Raw genomic sequence first — 21,172 nt, forward strand, 5'->3', positions numbered from 1 at the left:
ATATACAGTGTATGGCTGGAGGCTGTATGTCTGTGTACTGCCTCCCGGTGCTCGGTCCACCGCTCCTCCGGTCAGGGGTCACAACCTACTGCTATGGCCTATAGGCCATAACAATAGGTCCCGGGACCGGAGGAGCGGAGCATCGAAGCTGAAGTGTAGCTGGTAACTTACCATGCCGGCCAGCGCTTCCTCCTCCTCGATGCTCTGATGCTCCGCTCCTCCGTTCCTATGGGCGCATGCACGGAAAGTCAGTGACATCTCTGCGTGTGCTACCTCCCGGCGGCCCCTGTATTTTTAAAGTTAACGCGGGGCCGCAGAAAGGTTACCGGGACATCCTTGTGTCCCGAAATTATCTTTCGGGACACAGGGATGTCCCGGTTTGCCCCGCCTTAATGCCAACCCTGAGTATAGCGGAAGTCTGATGCCGGCGGAGCGCATCAAAAGGCATCCATGGCGAACTATGGCCACGTGCCCACAGACATGCCCACAGAGTGGGCTTGGCGTGCCACAGGTTTGCCATCACTGTTCCAAAATGTGCAAAATTGTGGTTTTCATTTAAATTTCCTCCCTAAAATTCGCCATACATTTTATGGTAAAATAAGAGGTTTCAATACAAAGTACAAGTGGTCATGCAAAAAACAAGCCCTTATTTGGGTCTGTAGATGGAAATATAAAAGAGTTATGGATTTTAGAAGGCAAGGAGAAAAAACGAAAACGCAAAAATTAAATTGGCCTGGCTGGGTACTCCGGTGGAAAACTTCTTTTTTTTTTTAAATGAACTCGTGCCAGAAAGTTAAACAGATTAGTAAATTATTTCTATTAAAATTTTTAATCCTTTTAGTACTTTTTAGCAGCTGTATGCTACAGAGGAAATTATTTACTTTTTGAATTTCTTTTTTGTGTTGTCCACAGTGCTCTCTGCTGACACCTCTGTCCGTATCAGGAACTGTCCAGATTTTGTTCGGGGATTTTCTCCTGCTCTAGACAGTTCCTGATACTGGCGTCAGGTGTCAGCAGAGAGCACTGTGGACAACACAAAAAAGAAATAAAAAAAAATAAGGATTTTCCTCTGTAGCAAACAGCTGCTAAAAAGTACTGAAAGGATTAAAGGGTAGCTCCCACCATCCTCTTTTTTTTTTCTGTCCCTGCCTATTGCCCATCTATCCCTAACCCCCTCCCTGCCTTTATTTTTTTTTTTTTATTATCTTATAAATGGCATTTTGTCTGCCTGGTAGTGTGCTCACTACCAGGCAGACTTCCCCAGCAGGCACCACGTCACTGATGCCTGCTGGGGGCCGAGTTCCGCCCATAGTTCTCCTGACAGGGTGCCTCCAGCTGTTTCACCACTACAACTCCCAGCATGCCCTGACATCTATTTGCTGTCAGGGCATGCTGGGAGTTGTAGTGGGGAAACAACTGGAGGCACCCTGTGTTGGAAGACACCCAGCCGCCGACCAATATCGCCCCCCCCCCCCCCCTCACCTGTGCCGGACCATGAGCGGGGGTCCGTAGCAAGCAACAAGTGTATGCCCGGCTTCCTGTCATGCCCGTACAATCTGGAAACTGTCTCTATGTTTCTGGAGGATTGAAAGTCCTCCAGAACCATAGAGAGAGTTACCAGAGTGTAGGAGCATGACAGGAAGCCGGGCATACACTTGTTGCTCCATATAACGCGCTCCCCCCGGCAATGACAGGACACAGCTGCAAGGAGCAGTGAGGAGGCGGCGTATCCCCACTGGAGCCGGGGCTGTAAGCAGAGGTAAGAGCCATGTTCCTCCCTGCTGCAGGGAGAATATGCATCAGGGAGGCGGCCAGTGTGTGAGTCCAGGGAGCCAATGCGCAGCCCTGGATTTCACTGTGCTCGCTCTCGCCTGTTTGATTGACAGGCGGGAGCGAGCACCGCAGTGACTGGAATTTCGACTCATTTGCCAGGCTCAAATGAGACGAAATTCTGTAGTGACGTCACTGCCGAATGCATTCGGCCACTAGGAGGGCGACCCCTAATGGCCGAATTTAAAAGTGATTTTAAACTGGTTTAACCCCTTAAGGACCAATACAAATAAACCTGTACGCCCCTGAAAGACCAGGCCTGTTTTTTCAAATCGGGGATGTCTGTCTTTATTAGAGAATAACTCTGGTAACGTTTTGCCAATCACGATAATTCTGACATTGTTTTTTTGTCACAAGTTGTCCTTCATGTACATAGTAAAAGTAAGCCGATATCATTTGTAGTTTTTTTTTACAATGCAAAAAATCATGAAATTTTTACAAAAAATTACGATTTTTTGCTATTTTAACACTAATTGGTTGCATATGTTTATACTTACTGACCAAATAGTTCATGAAACTTATACTTTCAGATGTCTACTTTATTTTGACGTCATTTTTTAGTTTTTAATTAACATTTTAAATTAGTTAGAACCCTAACAATTTAACTTGAAATTTTGAAAATTTTGAAAATGTGAAAATAAATTTTTTTTATGTGCTATGCAAGGTTTGCAGAAATTAAAAGGTAGTAGAACATAGGAACACCCCCCAAATGACCCCATTTTAAAAACTAGACCCCTCAAGGTATTCGCTAGGGGGTACAGTGAGTATTTTAACACCATAGTTTTTTGGCAGGAATTATTACAAAGTCAGTGTTAAAAATTCGAAAATTGCAATTTTTCACAAATGCATCATTTGGGGGGCATATTTTTTGTACATCACTTCTGATATTGAAAGAAATGCACGCTATATTTTATTTAGCTGCTTGTCCCATGTTCGGAAATACCCCCGCTTTGGCCATATATGGTTCCTTGGCCGTGTGGTAGGACTCAGAAGGAGAGGAGCGCCATTTGGCTTTCAGGGCAGAACAGTACCCCCACCCCCACAAGTGACCCCATTTATATACCGCACCCCTACAAGTTATTGGCTGGACCAGGGACCTCGCTGATTGGTCCTTGGTCGGCTGGCAGTATAACGCGTCTGTCTGTGACAGTTAAGGCTCCTGATGGATATATCCGCCATGTTGTGGGAATAAGCACCCGCTCATGGCGAATATATCCATCACTGCTGCGGCTGGGTAGCTCAGTGTGTCCGCTCATGACTGCTGGTGGAAAATCCGCCGCTATGAGTGGACGCACAAAGCTACCCAGCTGCAGCAGCGAGCTCATTACCGTGACTGCTGCATAATGTGTAGGATCACGTGGCGGACATCCGCAGCATATTACATGCTGCGGATGTCTGCCAATGCGATCCTACACATTATGCTTTTTTTTTAAATTAGATTCATTTAATAAATGTATATTTAATATATATATTTTTTTTACACTTTTATTACATTTTTATTTATTTTTACACTTTTATTTTATTTATTTATTTATTTTTACACTTTTTAATGCTTTGGAATACTTAGTATTCCAAAGCATTGTAGTTATATGCTGCCTGCCAGTTTTCACTAGCAGGCAGCATATTTCACTGGCAGGCAATACCCAGGGCAGACCTGGGGGTCTTTGTAGGACCCCCGGCAGCCCAGGTATGCAGCAGCACCCCGGGATCGCAATGCGGGGTGCTGCAGGAGAGACAGAGCTAGCCCCCTCCCTCTGTCAGAACTCCTTACAGCGCGCGGTCACTTCTGACCGCGGCTGTAGGGGTTAAACTGTCGGGAGTGAAGTGAACTTCACTCCCGGCAGTGCGGCCACACACAGCACCCCGCGATCGTGCTGCGGGGTGCTGCAGAGGAGACAGAGGGAGCCCCCTCCCTCTGTCAGAACTCCTTACAGCCGCGGTCACTTCTGACCGCGGCTGTAAGGGTTAAACTGCCGGGAGTGAAGTGAACTTCACTCCCGGCAGTGCGGCAGGTCCCGGCCAGCCGCGGACACACACAGCACCCCGCGATCGCGATGCGGGGTGCTGCAGGAGTGACAGAGGGAGCTCCCTCCCTCTGTCATAACACTTACAGCCCGCGGTCACTTCCGACCGCGGCTGTAAGGGTTAAAACTGCCGGGACCGAAGTTTACTTCGGTCCTGGCAGTGCAGCAGGGTCCCGGCTGTGTGATACAGCCGAGTCCCTGCCGCGATCTCGTGGGTGCACTGGGCAGCACCCACAAGAAGAATGGACGAGTATAGACGTCCAGGTGCGGGAACGCCCGCCAACCTGGACGTCTATACTCGTCCTTGGTCGTTATCGGGTTAAAATCACTTTTTTTATTAAACTATATTAGAGATATGTTGTAGTACTTAAGTACTACAACATATCAATTTTTTTATTTCATGACAGTGCCCATTTAAGAATTTTTTATAGAAGTAATATACAAATCTGTTTAACTTTCTGCCACCAGTTCATAAAAAAAAAAAGTTTTCCACCGGAGTACCCCATAAAGGTTAAAAATGGGCTTGGTCCTTAAGGGGTTAATGGCTCTCATAGTTTACGACACATAACCTTTCCCACAGGGGCACTTCAACAAATAAACCACATGGGTACTATTGCATGAATGTCATCCCTTTATGGGAATCTTAGTCCCCCTCATGGGATGTGTCACTATGTCACCTTTAATGATGGCATTACAATTCTGGCATGACAGGCAGGCAAATGTGCCCATAAAAATATCTGTTTCCCTGGTTTCTTATCTTTCACATCTGCCCTTATTAGATGGTTGGCAATAGATTTATTCTTTCTATATATAAATCTCGGGCGTTTTCAAAACAGACGGCCGACCTTCTCGTCTGCGCTCAGTAAGCCCCAGTATTTACACATAGAGGTTGGTTTTTTCTCTACCTATAACTGCCATTCTAAAATGATTAAACAAACTGTTTCCTGTTGTTTTTTCTTAGGTTTTTTTCTTCCTTAAATCCTCTCTCGGAAATGTTTCAACTTCTTTACTAATTTCCTCCATTTCTTTCTTTTCGTATCATCTCTGTAATAAAATTTCAATCACCATTTCTTTATTTTTCTGAAACTCACTTTCTTTACTGCAAATCCTTTTTGTTCTAAATAATTGGCCTTTTGGTATACCTTTAAAAACCTGCGGAGCATGTCCACTGTCACAATGTAATAAATTATTCCGATCTGTATCCTTCACATACAAAGTGGTATCAAGCATCCCTGAATTTTTCAGCACTTTTACATCTAAATAATGTATCTCTTTTTCATTCATCTCACATGAGAATTCAATGAGAGGATGGCATCAATTGAGATATTCTACATATTCCAGAAGCTGGGGCCGTGTGCCCGTCCACAGGATGAACACATCGTCCACATAGCGGACCCATAGTCCCACCTTCTCACTCAAGACATGCCCTTTAACAAAATTGTCCTCAAATTTAAACATAAAGATATTCGCCAGACTTGGGGCCACAGGGGACCCCATTGAAGTCCCCTGCTTCTGTAGGAAAAACTCGTCCCCAAATCTGAAATGGTTTCTGTAGAGAATAATCTCCAATAGGTCTATCAAGAACCTAATTTTAGCATTGGTTAAGGTACTATATTTAATAAGATGTTCCTTAATCACAAGTATACCCTCTTGTTGTAGGGATGCTAGTTGTTACGCCGAGCACTCCGGGTCCCCGCTCCTCCCCGGAGCGCTCGCAGCATCCTCTCATTCGTAGCGCCCCGGTCAGACCTGCTGACCGGGTGCGCTGCAATATCACTCCCAGCCGGGATGCGATTCGCGACGCGGGAGGCGCCCGCTCGCGATGCGCGTCCCGGCTCCCGTACCTGACCCGTTCCCCGTCTGTCTTGTCCCGGCGCGCGCGCCCCCGCTCCTTAGGGCGCGCGCGCGCCGGGTCTCTGCAATTTAAAGGGCCACTTGCGCCACTGATTGGCGCAGCAGGCCTAATCAGTGTTATCACCTGTGCACTCCCTACTTATACCTCACTTCCCCTGCACTCCCTCGCCGGATCTTGTTGCCATTGTGCCAGTGAAAGCGTTCCCTTGTGTGTTCCTAGCCTGTGTTCCAGACCTCCTGCCGTTGCCCCTGACTACGATCCTTGCTGCCTGCCCTGACCTTCTGCTACGTCCGACCTTGCTCTTGTCTACTCCCTTGTACCGCGCCTATCTTCAGCAGTCAGAGAGGTTGAGCCGTTGCTGGTGGATACGACCTGGTTGCTACCGCCGCTGCAAGACCATCCCGCTTTGCGGCGGGCTCTGGTGAATACCAGTAGCAACTTAGAACCGGTCCACCAACACGGTCCACGCCAATCCCTCTCTGGCACAGAGGATCCACCTCCAGCCAGCCGAATCGTGACACTAGTGTATAAGCTCTTAATATCTAGAGTGCACAGAAGAGCCTCTTGGACATCTTTTAGCTCCGCTATGCAGTCTAGAAATTGATTAGTATCACGTAAACAATTCGGAAATGAAGCCACAATTTTTTGAAGATAGCTATTTACATAAATTGCAAAAAAGGGGCACAAAATGGAGTCAACCCCCAAGATGATGAAACCTCCCGGGGGTTTCTCCATATTTTTGTGCACCGTTGGCAATAAATACAGCACCGGGGTGTGGGGAAACTCATTCATTAAAGCACTTTTTTCTTGTATACTTATTGTACCAGTAAAACATGCCTCTTCTAACAGGGAAGTTATTGACGGCAGGTGCACCCGCTGTCAATATCGTGAACAAAAGAAAGAATTTGAAATGTTTGATGGAACTTCTACTGACAGTGAAAGGGGATACAGGAGTTATTTGAAAGTTGGAAACACCCAAGGTTTTTTAGACGCACGCCCAAAGGAAACAAAGGGAAGAAAAATGGCAAGTGGGAATACAACCGAAGGAGCCCAAACAAGATCATAAAGGCATCAGAAGAAAAATTTGGTGAGCTGCGGATTAATATTTGTAATGTTGAATTGACTGAAGTCCAAAAAAACTGTGATATATAAAGGGTTGGGATTTGTACCAATAGAGAAGAGTGATAATTTTGACTTTTTGGTGGATTTTCATAAATTCTGTAGAGCTATAAGATTGAAAATGTTTTTTAAGTTAAACTAAATAATGTACAGGACAACGTCGCCCCCCTACCTCCAAAATTAAAGAAAAAGAGAACTTTTGACCCCAATATAAATTGTCCTATGTTGGACACGATCCAACAAGTTGTTATAAAAGACGTTATGGAGAAATGGGACAAAGTGAAGGAAAAGAGAAAACCAAATTTTAGGAAAGAAGAAAAAGTTTAATTGAAACAATTAAAAATGATGGTAGAATAATAATTTAAAAAAAGCGGACAAGGGGGGGGGGGTGACTGTTGTCATTGATAAATTGATTGCCGCGCCCCATAGGAGAGCTGTGAGGGGCTCCGCAATCTGGGCAAAGTGAGGGATGAAGCAGCAGTAGTTGCCGGCAAATCCTAGGAAGCTCTGGAAATCTTTCATTGTTAGCCTCTGCACTAACAACATGACCTAAGTAGTGTACCTGAGGTTTAAAGGGTAACTCTCACTAAAATAAATTTTTGCTATTGCACACCTTATGGTAAATAAAAAAAAATTCTAATATACTTTGTTTTAAAAAAAAATGAAGTTTTCTATGTTTTACTTGTCCTTAAAAAATCTCAAGAGCACATTTTCCCCAATTTTATACACAGACTTAGGACCGAAGTCCAAACACAGGAGGTGCAGCCTGGAGTGCTGAGGGGGTGTGTCCAGCCTCATCCAATCATAGCTCCTCTCATACTCAACTGCCATATGCTGTTGGTTGGACACACACCCCCCTCAGCACTCCAGGCATCACTTCCTGTGTTTGGGCTTCGGTCCTAAGTCTGTGTATAAGATGGGGGGAAATGTGCTCTTGAGCTTTTTTAAGGACAAATAAAACATAGAAAACTTCTTTTTTTTTTTAAACAAAGTATATTAGAAATATTTTTTATTTACCATAAGGAGTGCAATAGCAAAAATTAGTTTTAATGAGAGTGCCCATTTAAGCAAATGGCACTTGAACAGCTTGATCTTCAATCCATGTTGGATGAGAACTTGGAAGACGTCCGCCAGATGACCAAGGTGCTCTGGGTAGGACTTGGAGTACACAATGACATCATTGAGGTACAATAGGACACTCTGGAAGTTTAGATGGCCCAAGCATCGCTTCATCAGCCGCTGGAAAGTAGCAGGGGCATTGCACAGCCCAAAGGCATACTCTTGAACTCAAACAACCCCATGGGTGTCACAAAGGCTGTCTTCTCACGGTCTTCCACAGCCATAGGCACTTGCCAATACCCACTGGTTAAGTCCAAGGGGGAGAAGTAAGGGCAGTGAGTGATTCTTCAATTCTTGGAAGGGGATAAGCATCCTTATGGGTGATATCGTTCAGTTTCCTATCGACACAGAAATGGGCGGTTCCATCCTTCTTTTTGACTTGGACAAAGGGCGCCACCCAGGGACTCTGACTTTCCTGAATGACGTCTGTGTCCTTCATGTCGGCCAGCATTTTCTTGACAGTTTGGTACATGCCTGGCGTGACCGGGCAGTGTCTCTCTTTAATAGGTGGGCTGCTGCCTGTCAGAATCCGGTGTTGGATCATGGACGTACCTCCAAAGTCTGTAGGATGTTTACTGAACGCTTTTTGGTACCTATTGGCGACATTGATGACACCATTGACTTGATCCTTCGGGGTGCCCACTAGGGTTCAGGAGGACCTTCAGCAGAACCCGGAGTCACTTGAGCTGCCCTTTGTTGAGCCACCTTGAGTTCTGATAAGATGTCACTTGACTGTAGTAGATGCAACTGGGCTACCGGAGTGTATTTTTGATAAGACTGTAGCCACGCTGGACAAATTGACTAGTCTGACTGGAACTTTCCTGTTGATGACTGTGACCAGACTTCTTGCTGCTCGAACTAGAGGATGGTCTTTTAACTGTATAGGCTCTAGCAGGGACTGGTAGTCCTTGTTTCTCACTCCAGGACGTGCACAACGCCAAAGGACTGTCTCTGTGTTGGGTTGCAGGGTCTCCCACCTTGTATCTTGAATTCGCACTTTAAAAACGTCACCTTGCCAAACTTCTGCTCCGCTTGGAGAACCTTTCAGTGGTGCTGTGCAGCCCGCTTGCCTGAGAAGGACATGTAGGGGAGAGAGGCATGCAAAGAATCTACTATGTCAGTAAAACAATGTTTCATGATATTATTCCCAATATGAACTCTGCAGACCCTTGGTCAGACACATCAGTTACAATCACTCCCTGCCCCTTGAGTATATGTTTCCCCAACTGGATGGTGGGCTCCTAATATCCATGTCTGGGTATTGGTTTCCCATTACCTGTCACTACCTTGAAATCAACATTGTTAGGTTACACAACAAATTAGCATTCAAGTACTTGTAAAAAAACATCTTTGTTTATAGTGGACACTTGTGACCCTGTATCTGTCAACGCCTCCAATTGTACACCTTCTACAATGACTTTTACATAGGGGCAGGAGGTGACATAAAGAGATAGTCCTGACTTAGGGCGCTCTGGAGTTGTGACTACTGGCTGTTTTCCTGGGGACCGGCCCTTGACCCCAGGGGGAATTCCGTTTAAACCCCAGCAGTGCATTGTCCAGTGTCCAGACTTGTTACAGTGAGTACAGAAGGGTCTATTTCTCCCAGAATACCTAGCGGGAGAAGGAGCACGGTAACTGGGATGATATGGGGCAGGAGTATAGGGGGTTTCTTTAGGCAAGGATTGCTCACGGGAGAGTGGAGCAGGCCGGGTGGCGAGCTCCCTGATAAACTTAGTCAAATGTGCAAGGTCTTGTTTAATACTTTGTAAGTCTGAATCTGTAGTGACTGACATGGTTGCTTGGACTGCGGTTGGGACATTTGAACGGGGCAGTATAGGCCTGACCGTCATCCCTGAGGGTTCCTGAGCAGGTGCAAGGGGAGTACAAACATGCAAGGAAGGACAGACTGGGGTTCTGAACTGCTAACATTCTCAACTGGGCTTTGTCCCCCTTATTATGAGCCCCATCAATAAACCTGTCCACTAATACTTGTTACCCTCAGTGGTGATACCATCTAGCTTTTGAACAGTCTCTAGGGCATTCTGTAGGGCTATGGCATAAGCTCTTAGAGTCTCACCTGATTTCTGTTGCCTCTCATACAATCGGAGATGTACCTCTGATGGAGAATGTGACTCAAATACCTGGTACAGTCCTTCAAAGATCTGCTCTACAGTTGCCTTCTCAGAGGCAGGCCAAGTGCAGACTTTCTCAAGTGCTGGTCCCTGTAGGAGTCCTGTGAGCAGTTGCACCTGTTGATTAGGAGGGAGAGAGTAAAAGACAAACAAACTCTGGATCTTCTCTTTGAAATCCCTCAGGGTGAACGGGTCTCCGTTGTAGGCAGGGAGGACAGGTTTTCCCATCAATTTTGGTGCAGACACGGGAACATAAGGACTGTTGACGTTGACTGTAGGCAGGGCTGGCAAGAACCTCCTGGCTGATGGGGCAGGTGATGACCTCACTGTTGGAGAGCTGGGTTCTGACATCCTGTTGACTTTTTGAGTGTGCTGTCACTTTAAGAAGAATGGGGTGCGCTGTCACTTTAAGAAGATTTGAGTGCGCGGTTGCTTTAAGATTTGAGTGCGCCGTCACTTTAAGGTTATTTGAGTGCGCTGTCGCTTTAAGAAGATTTGAGTGTGCCGTCACTTGAGTGTGCTGTCTCTTTAAGATGCCTGGAAATAGACTGCAGCAGTTTAACTCTTGATTGGTAGGAACCCTCCAGGTAGCAATCCCTCCACTATGCAGCAAGTTCCCATGGACTTCGTTGGGCACTGAGGGGTTAACACTAACTGTCACCGGTGCTGCAGACTTGTTGCAGAGGATCGTTGGTTTGTGCGGAGTCTGCGCTGCAGCGGGTGCTTTTCGTTATATTGCTGAGCCGGACGCAGCCGCCGGAACCTTCAATATGGCTGCGCCCAGGGAACTTCCTGCTTGGTCCGGTTGGTAAAGTCTTCCCCAGTACAATACAGAGCGGATCTTTAGTTCCGGCTCGCACACTGAAGAGGCGTCACCGCTAGGAACAAACGGGCGGAGCTGCGACCGCTCCCGCGCGAGGGCAACACCGGACTCTGTTTAACCCCTTTGGGTGCTAACTTCAAACACTTTGCACTAGCAATTAACGGTCTTGCCAAAGGTGCACAAAAATATTGAGAAATCCCCGGGATGTCCCATTGTCTCGGGGGTTGACTCTATTTTGTGCCCTTTGGCAATCTATGTAGATAGCTATGTTCAAAAAATTGAGGCTTTATTACCGAATTGTCTACATGATACTAATCAATTTCTAGAGAAGATAGCGAAGCTAAAAGATGTCCAAGAGGCTCTGCTGTGCACTCTAGATATTAAAAGCTTATACACCAACTTCCCTACACAAGAGGGTATACTTGCGCTTAACCCCTTAAGGACACATGACGTACTGGAACGTCATGTGTCCACTCCCGATCTATAATGCGGGGCCACGGCGTGGCCCCGCGTCATAGCGGTTCGGGCCCGGCCTCTAACAACGGCCGGGACCCGTGGCTAATAGCGCGCGGCATTGATCGCTGTGCCGCGCGCTATTAACCCTTTAGACGCGGCGTTCAAAGTTGAACGCCGCGTCTAAAGTGAAACCGAAAGCATGCCGGCTAGCTCAGTGGGCTGTTCGGGATAGCCGCGGTGAAATCGCGGCATCCCGAACAGCTGACAGGACAGCGGGAGGGCCCCTACCTGCCTCCTCGCTGTCCGATCGCCGAATGACAGCTCAGTGCCTGAGATCCAGGCATGAGCAGTCATGCGGCAGAATCATCGATCACTGGTTTCTTATGAGAAACCAGTGATCAATGTAAAAGATCAGTGTGTGCAGTGTTATAGGTCCCTATGGGACCTATAACACTGCAAAAAAAAAGTGCAAAAAAAAAGTGAATAAACATCATTTAACCCCTTCCCTATTAAAAGTTTGAATCACCCCCCTTTTCCCATAAAAGAAAAAACACAGTGTAAATAAAAATAAAAATAAACATAAATGGTATCGCCGCGTGCGGAAATGTCCGAATTATAAAAATATATCGTTAATCAAACCGCACGGTCAATGGCGTGCGCGCAAAAAAATTCCAAAGTCCAAAATAGTGCATTTTTGGTCACTTTTTATATCATGAAAAAATGAATAAAAAGCGATCAATAAGTCCTATCAATGCAAAAATGGTACCGTTAAAAACTTCAGATCACGGCGCAAAAAATGAGCCCTCATACCGCCCCATACACGGAAAAATAAAAAAGTTATAGGGGTCAGAAGATGACAATTTTAAACGTATTAATTTTCCTGCATGTAGTTATGATTTTTTCCAGAAGTCCGACAAAATCAAACCTATATAAGTAGGGTATCATTTTAATCGTATGGACCTACAAAATACATATCAGGTGTCATTTTTACCGAAAAATGTACTACGTAGAAACGGAAGCCCCCAAAAGTTACAAAACAGCGTTTTTTTTAAAATTTTGTCGCACAATGATTTTTTTTCCCGCTTCACCATAGATTTTTGGGCAAAATGACTGATGTCATTACAAAGTAGAATTGGTGGCGCAAAAAATAAGCCATCATATGGATTTTTAGGTGTAAATTTGAAAGAGTTATGATTTTTTAAAGGCAAGGAGCAAAAAACGAAAATGCAAAAACGGAAAAACCTCCGGTCCTTAAGGGTTAATGAACATCTTATTAAAGATAGTACCTTAACCAATGCTAAAATTAGGTTCTTAGGTAGATAGACCTACTGAAGATTATTCTCTACAGGAACTATTTCAGATTTGGGGACAAGTTTTTCCCCCAGAAGCAGGGGACTTCGATGGGGTCCCATGTGGCCCCAAGTCTGGCAAATATCTTTATGTGTAAATTTGAGGACAATTTTTTTAAAGGACATGTCTTGAGTGAGAAGGTGGGACTGTGGGTCCACTATGCGGAGGATGTGTTCATCCTCTGGACAAGCACATGGCCCCAGCTTCTGGAATATGTAGAATATCTCAATTGATGCCATCCTCTCATTGAATTCTCATGTGAGATGAATGAAAAAGAGATACATTATTTAGATGTAAAAGTGATGAAAAATTCAGGGATGCTTGATACCACTTTGTATGTGAAGGATACAGATCGGAATCATTTATTACATTGTAACAGTGGACATGCTCCGCAGGTTTTTAAAGGTATACCAAAAGGCCTGTCACAGCGAGCGCTCCGGTCTCCACCTCCGGACCGGAGCGCCCGCTGCCTCTGTCCCCCACTCCGGACGCACTGACCGGGAGAGCGGGTCTCACTGTGGCAGGGACGCTGCTAGCATGGCGGCTGGTCCCCGCTCACGCGCCGCGTCCCTGTTCATCTTACCTGCTCCCCGCACGGCGCTCTGTTCTCCTGGATCCCGGCACGCACGGCCCCGCTCTCTAGGGCGCGCACGCGCCGGCTTAAGCTGTGTTCTCCCAATAAAAGGCATCTGCCCCTTCCTGCCCTTACCGGATCTTTGTGCCTTTTGCCTCTGAGAAAGCGTTCCCTACTGTGTTTATTGCCTTGCCAGTTGCTGAACCCATTGCTACCGTATGCTCGCCTGTGAACCCTTGCTGCCTGCCTGACTACACTCTTACCTGCTCCCTGGTACCGCGCCATATCAGCTTCCAGAGAGGTCGAGTTGCTACTGGAGGATACGACCTGGTGGTTACTGCCGCAGCAAGTCCATCCCGCCTTGCGGCGGGCCCTGGTGAAAACCAGTAACCACTTAGAACCGGTCCTCTGGTACAACCCGCGTCATCGCCTCTCTGGTCCAGAGGATTCACTACCAGTCCTGCCGGTACGTGACAGTAAGATCCGGCCATGGATCCCGCTGATGTTCCTCTGCCAAGTCTAGCGGACCTCACCTCCATTGTGGCCCAGCAAGGTCAGCAGCTGGCCCAGTTGACCACCATGATTCAATGGCTCCTACCTGCTCAGCAACAGCCTGCACCTCCGCCTGCACCTGCTGCATCACCTCCACCTGCACTTGCTACTGGAGCCAGAATCCGTTTGTCTCTACCAGACAAATACGACGGAGATCCTAAACTTTGCCGAGGGTTCCTGTCTCAGTGCTCCCTTCACCTCGAGCTACTGTCTGACCAGTTTCCGTCTGAGCGAGCCAAGGTAGCCTTCATCCTCAGTCTTCTCTCCGGGAGGGCCCTGGCCTGGGCTACACCGCTTTGGGACCGCGCTGATCCAGCCACCGCTTCTGTCCTGAGTTTTTGTCAGGAGTTTCGTAGTGTTTTTGAGGAACCTGCCCGGGTTACCTCCGCAGAGACTGCTTTGCTAAACTTGTCCCAAGGAAATTCTACCGTGGGTGACTATGCCGTCCGGCCGGCCCTGGTGAAAACCAGTAACCACTTAGAACCGGTCCTCTGGTACAACCCGCGTCATCGCCTCTCTGGTCCAGAGGATCCACTACCAGTCCTGCCGATACGTGACAAGGCAAATTATTTTGAACAAAAAGGATTTGCAATAAAGAAAGTGAGTTTCAGAAAAATAAAGAAATGGTGATTAAAAATTTTTTACAGAGAGGATATGATAACAAAGAAATGGAGGAAATTAGTAAAGAAGTTGAAACATTATCGAGAGAGGATTTAAGGAAGAATAAACCTAAGAAAAAACAACAGGAAACAGAGGTTGTTTTTTTCTCTACCTATAACTGCCATTCTAAAATGATTAAACAAACTATGTGTGAATACTGGGGCTTACTGAGCGCAGACAAGAAGTTCGTCCGTCTGTTTCGAAAACGCCTGAGATTTATATATAGAAAGAATAAATCTATTGCCAACCATCTAATAAGGGCAGATGTGAAAGATAAAAAAACAGGGAAACATATATTTTTATGGGCACATTTGCCTGTCTGTCATGCCAGAATTGTAATGCCATCATTAAAGGTGACATAGTGACACATCCCATGAGGGGGACTAAGATTCCCATAAAGGGATGGCATTCATGTAATAGTACCCAAGTGGTTTATTTGTTGAAGTGCCCCTGTGGGAAAGGTTATGTGGGGCAAACTATGAGAGCTATTAAACGGAGAATTAATGAACATAAAAGTGCCATTCCTACATATAAAAAGGGACCCGATGAAGGTGGTCACAAACAGAAAGAAAAATTTGAAACTATTCTTACCAGACATTTTTTTGAGAAGGAACATAACGTCAATTAATTGAGATGGCAGATCTTGGAGAGTATAGAAGGAGATAATAAAGAACAGATTAAAACAAAATTATTAATAAGCAAGGGATGCTTGATTCAAAAACTGTGCACTTTACAGCCCCGCGGGACCAGTGAGATTTGTAATTTTAATGTATTCCTTTGAATATGTTTGCTGCTTATAGCCAAATCCATATACATTGAAATGATTTTATCTATTGTAATATGTTTTGTACCTTTTTTTTAACCTTAGAATTGAAATCTCGCCAGAGTTTCTGATCTATGTATTGTGGTGATGGGAATTTGTACCATGCTAGAAAAAGGAGGCCTCTAAAACATTGCAGACGTTCCTACCAAACCAGCAGTGAACAGAGACGGCCGAATAAGAGTACTGGTGCAGCTGCACATGGAAGCCTGAGAAGCCTTATATGTCTCCTGCCAACATCCTGTGGACGATCTTAACACACTTTGGGTGATTACTTATTGATGGATTTGTTGGTAATATTGATGAAATATATATAAAGAAAGAAGATTGGTTGCAGTAACTATAGCGTATGTGTTCATTTTTCTACAGAGGCAAAAGTTTGTCACGAGCCTCTGTTCCTCTCTTGATACATCCCATGACGTCCCATGTCAACCGCTGTCTGGCACTGGTCACTAAAGTTAAGTTTACTGTCCACCAGTACCCCAAGTCCTTTTTGTTAGAAGTTTTAACTAATGTTATATTATTTAGTTTTTACACCCCAAGTGCCATAATTAACCTTACATTAATCCACATTAAACTTCATTTGCCATGCCTGTGCCCAAGCCTCCAGCTTCCTCAGATCCCTCTGTAATATTATGTTATCCTCCTCTGTGGTGATCACCTTACCCAGTTTAGTGTCATCTGCAAATACTGAAATTCTATTCCCTCTACAAGGTCATCAATAAACATATTGAAAAGAAGTGGACCCAATACTGACCCCTGTGGTACCCCACTAGTAACTGTTACCAGAGTAAGTTTCATTGATCCCCACCATCTGCTTCCTATGACTGAACCAGTTGCTAACTCATTTACATTTAAACCTTTTAAATCTTTTAAACCTAAACGTACTAACCTCTTGTGCGGCACAGAATCAAATGCCTTAGGAAAGTCCAGATATTTAACATCCACAGCTTCACCCAGGTCGAATCTATAACTGAAGTCTTCATAGAAGCTGATCAGATTAGTCTGACAGGACCGATCTTTTTTGAACAGAATGTAGACTGTGCCTGGTAAATAGGGCTAAGCTACAATGGCAGACAAGTGCTATGTACAACAGAGGCGCTGTTTATTGAACAAAAACCTGTTTCCAATCCTGAAAATCCCATGTCACGAGAACAGTTTATTCAGTGCATGAAAACCCTTAAAGGGGTACTCTGGCCCTAAGACATCTTATCCCCTATCCAAAGGATAGGGGATAAGATGTCTGATCATGGGCGGGCCGCTGCTGGGGGGTGTGACATGAGATGAAGAGCAATGTGGGCTCCTCTGACTTAGGTCAAACTGTGGGGGGAGAGTAAGAACAACTCTTGCATCAATTGGCTAAGAGTTGAACATGTGACCAGATTCTGCAAATGTTCACGCAATGCATGCAGTTTAGCAAATAACCCTCTAAGCTCTGCATTAACTCAGTGTATGCATGTTTTACCAGAGAAATACAAGAATATACATATGCAAGGTAGAAACACAGTTATAAAGGCCCCCTGCACCTTATACGTACATCTTTCTGTCCAGCAAACCTTATGACACTACAGCTACCAGGCTAGTTTTGCGTAGCAGATGTTATTATTCAAAATAGTTACTGCAATTGATATAGAATTGTAAATCAGCCGACATGTAAATGCTTGGACCTAATTTCTTTACACCCAAATACTGCATATATTGTCTGGATAGACATATAACAGAGGTCTGCTTTCTTTCATGTGGTCATTTTTGAACTATACTATGGTGGAAGAGTGAAGGAAACTTACCTACAAATCTAGATAAGATGAAGATGAAATCACATCCACTTTTCTATCTTACTGTTGTTATGACAGCTTTCTCTTGGGTAGTAAAATGCGACTCTGGGGAAGGTAAGAAGAATGCTGATGAAATGTTTTTTATAGCAAATATAAATATATTCTAAAAGTAACTTATGTGGAAGCAAATTTTTTTTTTATTCCTTTATTAATTTATAGTTAATATAGTCAATATTACCTTTATTTTACATGTTTATGAGTTTAAGGTAGTATAGTAACAAAATATTAGCTAAGCTGAAAACAGACATATACTTCAGCCTGTACTCCTGTAGTGTCTGGAGGAAGACAAAGACCCCAGTGAGATAGAAGTCAATATTCCTGACTCCAGGTAGCACTAAGTATGTACAGCTTTTGTTTTATTTTAACAACTGAAAGAATGATGGTGGCACTCACCGGTGATGATAGAATGGTGACTCTTTATTGGTGACAACCGGCAGACAACAGCATCGGGATGAGGGATGCCAAGAGTGTGATAGCTATTTCGGCGATCACGCTCTTGACGTCCCTCATCCTGATGCTGTTGTCTGCCGGTTGTCTCCAATAAAGAGTCACCATTCTATCATCACCGGTGAGTGCCATCGTCATTCTTTCAGTTGGAATTTTATACTGATTTTCCGGATTGAGAAGCCCGGTGGATTGTATACGGGTCAAGTGTCCATGTACGCTGCATGATTGTTAAGCAGGATCACTACGGGGGCTGTGCCGAACACTTTGCCTATTGCATCTTGTATTTGTTTTATTTTAAGTTCTTTTGCACAACAAATGCATATTTTGCAGAAAAAAATAACTCATTTTAAGTGTCACTGCTTTCAAAAAAAATAACATCACTTAAGGACTAACAATGTTTTTGTTTCATGATTTTTTTTTATAAAAAAAAGTAACATTACAAAATATTGTATATAAAAAAAATCCCTTCGACTTAAATGCAATTTTAGTTTTAGTTGTATTTTAGTCAATGAAAATCTCCAGCAGATTAATTTTAGTTAACTAAATATCCAGCAGATTGTAACGTGCATCCTGCTGCCTACCTGGGCCATACTGCATGCACAGCTTCTCCTCTTCGCTGCAGGCTCCGGACTTGTTCCCCTGGACTGTCACAGGTGGCGACAGTTTCAGGTGCACCTCGTAGGGGCTGCACTTATGCTGTCTCTTTCAGGATCCATGTGTGTCCCTAATTCTGCTCTCCCTCCAATCCTCTTGTGGTGCCTGAGCAATATTGTAGTGATCTACAAGCAAAAGTGTTGTCTGCTTTGCAGGGCTGCCATCAGAAATTTCGGGGCCCCTCACACAGCTCAATGCATGGGCCATGATGATTTTATTTTCTAATTATATATTTCTAATTAGATTAGAGCAGAGTGCGGTGTTGTATAAAACTGTGCTATTAAAGGAATTGTCTGGTAAAAAATAACTTATTCCTATCCAAGGATAGGGGATAAGTTATAGATAGCGGGGGGTCCGAGAATTGGGCCCCTGCTATCTCCTGCACGGCTGGAAGGGGAGACTCAGTGACCCATGACCCATTTTTGGAAAAAAATACCCCCAGAGGTCTTATCTTTTTTTTTATGAACCTTTTTTTGGAAAATTTAGTGGTTTATGGGGTTAAAACTTGGAATGTACTCTGAACTTGGTACATTGGGGTCAAATTATGGAAAATTTTAATGAAAAGGGAAAATTTAGTACTGCATGGAAGTGTGATTCTCCCTGAAGCAGTTTTTAATGCAGAAGCCCGGATGATCTGGGTAAGTGTCACATTGAGTGGTGGTGTCCTTCCAAATCCCCCTCCTGTTACACACTCTGCATTTTTTCTGGGATCGTCCCTTCTTTCCAGTGTTTGGGACTTCACCTGGAAAGTGCTGGCCTGGGACAATCCTGGCACCTATAACTTCAGTTCCTTGGGAAGTCCGGCCTGCTCTTTCCCGGTCAGCAAAGATCACGACCTTTAGGACTTCTTCTTGGAGCTGAAGGTACACAAAAGAGTTGTACATGGCAACCTGTACCAAGTAGACCACAACTTTTTTGTACCATACCCGTGTTTTCCACATGGCATGGCGTGTGTGTGTGTGGGGGGGGGGGAGTATGTAGTGTGTGCTTGGTGTGACTGTATTATATAACGGTGTGTGAAGAAAAAAAAAAAGCGCTGCGGAAAAAAAAAAGGGCCCGGGTCAGACTGAAAAAACTGCAGAGGACCCCAGGGGTCGGGGGGGGGGCATTATTTTTTTTTTACTTTTCACAACTTTAACTTTTTTTAACTCCTATCTGTCCCTTTTCTGTAATCTGTCCCTGCTCTAAGGGGGATCTTCTGTCCTAAGGGGGGGGGGGGGGTCCGTGGCTCCTTCTTGCAGCTCTGACTGCTGACTGAACTCAGTTAGATGGCAGAGTGGCAAGAAGAGGTCGTTGTCCAGCCAATAGCAGCAATCCTGGGGGGGGGGGGGGGTGACGAAATTGCCACCTCCCCATAGATACAGTGGGTGATAGGGGGTGTATCCTACACCCCCAATCACTATGTATCTCTGGGTCAGCGGGTCACAGGACCCGCATCACCGGAATCGCCGCAAATCACCCCCTGGGCATTTGCACGGGGTGTCTGCTGATCAATATCATCAGTCACCCCGGTCCCGGGGACTGAAATTCCCATGGGTGTACAGGTACGCCCTGGGTCCTTAAGTACCAGGGAGCGAAGGTGTACCTCTATGCCCTGGGTCCCTATGTGGTTAAAAGCATAAGCCAAATAGTAATCAGACCTATTAGAATGGTTAGACTATATTATCATAACATGCTATCCCCTTCATCTTAATGCTGATGAGTCTGCAAGTAATGGTATGAGCAGTCTCATAGAACTACAATATAATATAGTACCCCACAGACACTGGTCACCATGAAGCAGATAAATAGAGAGCTATATAACAGTCCTAACTAGATAGTTCCAGGGGCCCGCAGCGACCAGAAAACAACAGGAATCTGAAGAATCATACACCTGGACTCACAAAGAAATGCATTAAAGTGGTACTCCGGCCCTAAGACATCTTATCCTCTATCCAAAGGATAGGGGATAAGATGTCTGATCGCGGGGGTCCTGCCACTGGGGACCCCAGGATTTTCTCATGCAGCACCAACCTGTGTGAGCTGCACGCCAGTGCTGGATGCTCCAAGTCTGAAGCCTCACGACTACGGGGTCGGAGTATCGTGACGTCATGACTCCACCCACGTGTGTCGACACGCTCCCGCCCCATCAATGCAAGTCTATGATAAAGATTTTTAAATAGAATACATTTACAAATCTGTTTACCTTTCTGGCACCAGTTGATTTGAAAATATTTTTTTCCAACGGAGTACCCCTTTAACCTATGTTAGCCTATGTTAAAGGGGTATTCCAGGCCAAAACTTTTTTTTTATATATCAACTGGCTCTGAAAAGTTAAACAGATTTGTAAATTAGGCAAAAAACAGAGATATCAATGTCCGGCACAGCTGCTGACCACCGATAGGACCTGGATCTAGGATGAATAGGAGTAGTCCCCGAAGCTAAGGTAGTGCTCTGACTTGTAAGACGAGTCAAATACAATGTGCAAAGAGAAGGTGAAAAAAGTCGGCAGACTCACCAAGGCTTCTTTTTTCAGGGTTGCTTCTTTATTAAATACTCACATTGTGACGATCCGTCTTGGGGATTAGCTCTGGGATCGTCCTGGACTACGCAACAGGATGCATTTCTTCTCAATAAACCAGCAAACAAACGCTTATAATGCAAATCTGGCACCTTGCCAGCTTTATTAGACAGATTGCAGGGAAATAAATAAACAAAAAGCAGGAACAAAACAAAATCCTAGACCGTCTGGTCACTGACTAAACAGATCAGCTTGTCCTGACTAACAACCGCTGAGCTTCCCTCAGCCGGTTAAACATATGTCCCCTGCAACCTTCTACTCACAATGTCACTCTCTTTGAGCCCCTCATAGCTCGGGCTGTGTACTCCTCAGCAGGCTCTGTCTCTTCCCTACAGCCCACATGCTGTCTCCTAGGAAGAGCC

The 21,172-nt window shown here is 45.0% G+C and overlaps 1 long non-coding RNA gene across 1 annotated transcript; it reads left to right on the forward strand.

Moving 5' to 3' along the window:
* The first annotated feature begins 6,651 nt into the window (after positions 1-6,651).
* LOC130291543 (uncharacterized) lies at positions 6,652-16,010 on the forward strand. Its single transcript, XR_008847958.1, has 3 exons — positions 6,652-6,796; positions 15,363-15,581; positions 15,684-16,010. It is a non-coding gene; the product is annotated as an uncharacterized LOC130291543 (long non-coding RNA).
* Positions 16,011-21,172: the final 5,162 nt, after the last annotated feature.

Source organism: Hyla sarda, chromosome 1 (assembly GCF_029499605.1).
Source record: "Hyla sarda isolate aHylSar1 chromosome 1, aHylSar1.hap1, whole genome shotgun sequence".
Taxonomy (NCBI): Eukaryota; Metazoa; Chordata; class Amphibia; order Anura; family Hylidae; genus Hyla; species Hyla sarda.